The sequence below is a fragment of the Arachis ipaensis genome, chromosome B4 (genome assembly GCF_059453495.1).
Source record: "Arachis ipaensis isolate K30076 ecotype BB chromosome B4, ASM5945349v1, whole genome shotgun sequence".
In the NCBI taxonomy this organism is placed as follows: domain Eukaryota; kingdom Viridiplantae; phylum Streptophyta; class Magnoliopsida; order Fabales; family Fabaceae; genus Arachis; species Arachis ipaensis.
This window is the reverse complement of record NC_142439.1, coordinates 7,360,498-7,367,750: the sequence shown is the minus strand read 5'-3', so window position 1 is coordinate 7,367,750 and position 7,253 is coordinate 7,360,498. Positions and strand designations below refer to the sequence as shown.

General features: G+C 34.6%; 1 long non-coding RNA gene across 1 annotated transcript; it reads right to left on the bottom strand.

Annotated features, from left to right (window-relative positions):
* Window positions 1-220: 220 nt before the first annotated feature.
* Window positions 221-723, bottom strand: LOC107638694 (uncharacterized). The gene is made up of 3 exons (XR_015880867.1): window positions 626-723; window positions 412-527; window positions 221-338 (listed from the first exon to the last, which is right to left on the bottom strand). It is a non-coding gene; the product is annotated as an uncharacterized LOC107638694 (long non-coding RNA).
* Window positions 724-7,253: the final 6,530 nt, after the last annotated feature.

Here is a 7,253-nt window from a genome sequence, read left to right as displayed (position 1 = left end):
TCCAAACAATAATAATCATTTCTAGTACTGAATGGATATGAGGAAGGATCTAAATTCTAAAAGTGACTTATAACCTTCCCTCATTTAGTTATAATTTGATTATTCCATCCACATGGAAAGCTGAGCAAAAGAATCTCAAACTTCAAATTATTAATATTATTCTTCATCAAACGTAATAATTGAATCACAGATTAATTCATCCATGCTGACATAAGATCAAGCCACATCCACATTTTTCTTTTATCTTTTTCTCCCTCTAGATGTGGCTAAATAAATTGTCACCTCTTTGACCTCCCCATATGTCCCAAATATGGGCTAAGATAGCACCTATGAGTAACCTGTGTCAGGTGAATAGTGTCAACAACTATTACAAAGTTGTCCAATATGTGTATGTATGATTTTGTTAATTACCTTGGAAGACCATAAAGAACAAGAATAGCTGTAACTTCACATTTTCTAGTCAGTTTTTTATGTTAAGTTCTCATTCCTATGAATCTATGCCCTCCCATTCTTGGCCATCTATGTACCTGAAAGTATAGTAACAAAATCATGATTAGTAGAGATTGATAAACACATTCTAATAAGATAAAACTATAAACAAGCAAGTGTTTCTAAACAATCATACACTGGTGACAGTTTGCTCTTCTGAGAGGCACAAACCCTTCTGAGAGGCACAAACAAGCAAGTGTTTCTAAACAAGCAAGGATAGTTTTCATTGAAAATTTGAAACCAAAGAGATCTGACCAAAAATAAAAATTGATACCAAAGAGACACATTATGTCTGAAATTATCAATATTTATGTCCAAAAAACAAGACTCCATTATTTATTTATTTAGTTTCTGATAATTAAATTATGGCTCAACATTTGAAGTTAATGGAATAAATATTAGAATAATAAATTTAAAAAATAAAATTCTACAAACATAAAACCTAAATAAACTCCATTTATTCTACTTTTAAATTTTGGCAAAGGGAAATTGGCCTAACATAACATCCCTCATTCCCTCCAAACTTAAAAGTATTAGATCCTTTAAGCTGTAGTGTTTTTCTTTTCTTCCCCCAATTTGATTACTCCATTTCCACTTTTCAATTTCTTTTTCTCTTTATGATAAATTTTAACTGAAAAAAGCTTTGAGATAAAAATAGTAAGCACAAGCATTAGCACAAAAACAATGAAACAAACCTTCTGATCCTCATGTTTAAGCTTAGTTTGATAATTGGAGTCTACAACTACAAATTCTCCATTCCCAACCCTATTATTTGATAAATAGAAGAGTGAGTGAGTGAGAGATAAGGTATATTTGATAAATAAGAGAGTGAGTGAGGGAGAGATAAGAGAGTGAGAAAGAGAGTAACTTGAGGTTAAATCAAAGGCATGATGATAGTGCTGTTGTTGAAAGACAAGAGCAACCGCAAGATCAGAATCAATTAAACGTGTTGTTGTCTTTGGAGTTGTGTTAGTGTCATCTCCCCTGTTTCAAAAATACTGAAAAGAATGAGTTATCTGTCTGTAATTCAGCAGATTCAGACAAGGACAAGAAGGAGGAGCCAAAATCAAGTCATAAAAAGAACAGGAAGGAACAAGAATATGCATGCAAATTCCAGATAAAATATCTCAACAATTCAAATATATAGTTCATAAACAAACTTCAATCTATACTACAATAATAGAAATTATGTTTCAGATTTCACAAATTACAGGAATATACAAAATTCATACCTTAGAATTTAGAAACTCCGTTCTCTGCAGCAGTAACAGCTGATTTGCAAACATAAGAGCTCTCCTCGATCGTATTCTTTGATTTTCAACTTCAATCAAAACAGGGAAGGGACAGGGTTAGGGATAGGGATAATGAAATCGAAACAGAATCACAATGGAAGGGTTAGGGCTAGGGACGAGAAGGAGGCGGAGGCATACCTGAACTAACAGCGACGCGAAGAGATGATGACAAACCTCCGGCGAGGAGAGAAGAAGCAGCGCGAGAACGGCGGCAGAGGGAGCTCGTAAGATAAGAGCACGGCCGAGAGAGCTCGTGTGACGACGAAAGGAGCAAACGCATTGAAAGCAGCGGTGGAAGGAGCTCGTGCGACGCGAGCGGTGGCGGCGGTGACAGCGGAGGACATCACATCATAATTGAAGGAGAAGGGGAGAACGTGAAAAAAAAGTGAACCGAAGGATTGGGAGTAAAGTGACCCATCTTCTTATTCTAATATTTTCGACGGAAAAATTTAAATTATAGACGGATTTTCTGTTTGTAATAATTTAATAAAATGTAACATTTTTGTCCATTTAATTACAGATTGATTTTCTGTTTATAACTATTTTCCACGGAAAAAATTAATTTTTTCATTAGAATTATCGACGGATTCTCTTTTTCGTCTGTAATTTATGCTAATTCATTTTTTTTTGTTTTTCAACAAAAAATTTTTCTAAAATTCTGTCTGTATTTTCGTGGGATAAAATTCGTCGGAAATATCCGTCCGTAATAAATAGTTTTCTAGTAGTGAACAACAACAACAAAGCATTGTCTCACTAGGTGGGGTCGGCTACATGAATCAAACGATGACATTATGCTCTGCCATGTATCATGTCTATAGAGAAACCGTTTACATGTAGATCTCATTTGACCACCTTATAGATAGTCTTTTTAGGTCTTTCTCTGCCTTTCACCCCTTGTTCATCTTCCATCTCATCCACCCTCCTGATTGGGTGTTCTGTCAGTCTTCTTCTCACATGTCCAAACTACCTGAGACGCGATTCAACCTTCTTTTCCACAATGGGTGCTACTCCAACTCTCTCCCTTATATCTTCGTTCTTTATTTTATCCAATCGCGTATGACCACTCATCCATCTCAACATCTTCATCTCTGCCACACTCAGCTTATGTTCGTGCTCTCCTTTGGCGCCCAGCACTCCGTACCATAAAGCATAGCCGATCTTATAACAATGCGATAGAATTTACCTTTTAAGTTTTAAAGGCACTTTTTTGTCGCATATAAAACCAGATGCACTCCGCTATTTTGACCAACCTGCTTGGATCCTATGATTTACATCCTGTTCAATCTCTCCATTATCCTGTATGATGCACCTAAGATACTTAAAACTTTTAACTTTCTGTAGGATATTTTCTCCAATCTTCACCTCTATATTAAGGTTTTCCCTTCTTAGACTGAACTTACATTCCATATATTCTATCTTGCTACGCCTTATGCGCAGACCATACACTCCTAGAGCTTATCTCCATAAGTCCAACTTTTTATTTAAGTCTTCCCTTGACTCTTCCATAAGGACGATATCATCGGCAAAAAGCATGCATCATGGCACATGCTCTTGGATGTGATCTGTGAGTACTTCCAAGACTAATGTGAAAAGGTATGGACTTAAGGATGAGCCCTGGTGTAATCTTATACCAATAAGAAATTTCTCTGCCACACCACCTTGAGTCTTCACACTAGTTATGGCCCCATCATACATTTCTTTAATTGCATGAATATATGCGATCCTTACTCTCCTCTTTTCTAAAACCTTCCATAAGACCTCCCTTGACACATTATCGTACGCTTTTTCCAAATCAATAAACAACATATGTAGATCCCTTTATTACTACGATACCTCTCCATCATCCTTCTTAATAGGTATATCGCTTCGGTGGTGGATCTACCTGGCATAAATCCAAATTGGTTCTCTGTTACTTGTGTCTCTTTTCTCAACCTCCATTCTATCACCCTTTTCCATAACTTCATGGTATGGCTCATGAGCTTGATCCCTCTATAGTTTCCGCAACTTTGTATATCTCCCTTATTCTTGTAGATAGGCACCAATGTGCTCTTTCTCCACTCATTAGGCATCTTCTTTGACCTTAAAATCTCATTAAAAAGCTTGGTTAATCAGTTGATGCATTTTCCTCCAAGGCCCATCCAAACCTCAATCGGGATATTATCAGATCCTACTGCCCTGCCATTTTTCATCTGCTTTTGAGCCTCTTTTACCTCGAAGTCTCGAATCCTTCGATAGTAGTCAAAGTTTTGATCTTCTTCCCTTGTGCATAACCGACCAAGGCTAAGAAGAGTCTTCTGTCCTTCATTAAATAACTCGTAGAAGTTGCTCTTCCACCTTTCATTAATCTTCTCCTCTTGAGCCAACATCTCTCCATCCTTATCCTTTATGCACTTAACCTGATCCAAATCTCTCGTTCTTCTTTCACGGCTCTTTGCGATTCTATATATACATTTTTCTCCTTCTTTCGTGTCCAAAGACTGGTAGAGACCCTCATATGCTCTTGTTCTTGCTTCACTTACAGCCACTTTTGCCTCTTTCTTAGCCGCCTTATATTTTTCCCAATTATCTGCATTGCGGCATAAAGACCACTCTTTAAAGCACTCCCTTTTTATCTTTATCTTTTCTTGTACACTCGCATTCCACCACCAGGACTTCTTATCTCTGGGTCCTATTCCTTTATATTCACCAAAGCTTTCTTTTGCTATTCTTCTAATAACTTCTGTCATCTCCCTCCACATCTCTTCCGTGCTTCCATTCCCATCCCACTTTGCCTCTTCTCCTACCCGTCTTAGGAAGCTTCTTTGTTCCTTACCTTTCATCCGCCACCACCTCGTCCTTGGGTTCTTCGTATGATGTCTTTTCCTCAACTTTTGCTCAACGCGAAAATCCATGGCGAGCACCCTCTGTTGTGTTGTCAATCTCTCTCCCGGGATAATTTTACAATTAATGCAAAATTTTTGGTCGACTCTCCTCAACAAGAAAAAGTTGATTTGAGAGCTTGTCATGCCACTCTTATAGGTTATAAGATGTCCGTCTCTCTTTTTAAAACATGTATTTGCGATGAGAAGGTCAAAGGTTGAGGAGAAGTCCAAAATAGTTTTACCCTCGGTATTGATCACCCCGAAACTATGGCCTCCGTAAATACTTTCATACCCAGTCACTTCTCTTCCAACATGGCCATTTAAATCTCCTCCTAAGAAAATCTTATCTCCCGAAGGTATGTCTTGGATCAAACTCTCTAGATCCTCCCAAAATCTTATCTTGTGTTGTTCGTCCGAACTCACATGCGGTGCATAGACGCTAATCACATGAAAAGCACCTCCCTCTACCATAAGTTTGATAGAGATGATCCGATCTCCCACCCTCTTGACATCCACTACGTCCTTCACTGCTTATCCACAATAATACTAATCCCATTCCTATTCTTCACCTTTCTTGTATACCAAAGTTTAAAACCAGAAGTATCCAACTCCTTAGCCTTCGCATCAACCCATTTTGTTTCTTGTAGACACATAATGTTAATCTTTTTCCTTGTCATTGTGTCCACCACCTCTATGGACTTTCCTGTTAGAGTGCCTATGTTTCATGTCCCAAATCTCAACCTTCTGTCACTCCAACCTTTACCTTTTACTTTGTGAATTAGCTTATTTACCCTCGTCCGTTGACGAAAACGCGGGAATCCTTGCTCATTTAACACTACATCCGGACACTAATGCAGTGACTCTTGCTTATTTGACACCGTACTCGAGCCATACAGCGCGTTGCTTCTGGGCAACGACCTAGTTTTAGCGCAATAATATTTTTGATTCATGTCATGGCTATTCGACTATATTTTTATGTTGGTTGTCGAAGACCTAACACAATCCTCATCATTTATCCGAATTTGAGACCGACTATGTACTGCAAGTGTAACATAAGCAGAATTTTGCTGCAATATGTTGCATCTATGTTAACTTTCTTCCGTCTTTTAGAGGAGGCCTCCAGGTAACTTCTCTGTCCCCAGCGGAGTTGAATAATTGTTTATTTCGATGGCTTTATGTCTTATGACTTATTATCACTAATTTCCAAGCGTATATTGTCTCTAAACATAAGTTCTTACCAAATCTTAATTAAACTAAGCGAGGTAAATTTTAGATAATTAAAGACCACACGACAAAATTATAATTCTAAAATATAACCAAAAAAACTCATAAAATTTAAATAATGAGTCACCATTTTATTAATTTTAAAAAACAATAATTACAAATAAAATACAAAAAGATCTAAATTCTAGATCTTGAAAGCACCTAAGTTTTAGAAACATTGTATGTTATCTTTTTAGGAGATGCATGGGGATTATTTTTATTCCTGAGATGATAGAAATTTTTACCCCTGAGATAATTGAGATTTTTATCCAAGAGATTATTGATATTTTTAGAGGATTATTAGGAGATTAGCATTTTTGTTAAATTCTGGTCAGCATTTAACTATCAAAAGAAAATTAAATGATTCTACACCATTAGATACAATCTCACACCATTAAAAACATCATTGATGGTTAAAACCCACAAAATCTGCAGGTCCCTAGACTTTCTCGTATTTTTATCTTTGAAGTTGTTGGTACTTTTACCGTGCAAAATGTGTTTATTTTTATGGCTAAAGAAATTGGTACTATTACCCTTCAAGAATGTGCTCATTTTTAGATACAAGGTGGATAGACCTGTCGATGAGCCAATGGTTGAGACCATGCTGAAGATAATAGTGACAATTTACTAACTACTACTTGATTTGAAAAACAAAAAAACAAAAAAACTACATACTTTATGTTACAAAAAATAAAAATAAGAAATCATCTACATGATTCCAACCAAATAATAATATTACTACAAAATTGTTTGTGTATCATTAATTTTACTGAAAAAAATATTTTTAATATTTTTTTTAGTTTTTTAATATGTTTAGCAAATTTTTAATAGTAAAAATTAAAAACAAAAGTACTTAAAAAAATATATTTTTTTAGACGTTACAATTTGTATTTTTTTTAAAATATTTTTATTAAAAAAATTATATTTACATAATAAATAAAAAAAATATTTTTATATTATTATACCTAAATATAATTGATAAATAAAAAATATTTTTATATAAAATATTCAAACATAAAATTATTTTTATTTTTTTAATAAATTTTTTGAAAAAAATAATTTAAAAAAAATCTTTTTTTAAAATCTTAGGATATTTATTATATTATAATTTCTATTGTGTTTTAATAAATTAGAAATTTTATGGTTTGAATATTTTTTACCCTCCTATTTTAAAGAATTTTTTTAATCTTAAAGTTAACTTTAGCTTTTTTTTAATTTCATTATAGAATTTTCAAAAGAGAGAGAGTTTGGAGGATATAAAGAATTTATTGGCTGCAAGTATAGAGAAGATATGTATAAATCAAAATTTATTGAGATGAATTGAGATGTGAAAATAAAAAGTAATGTA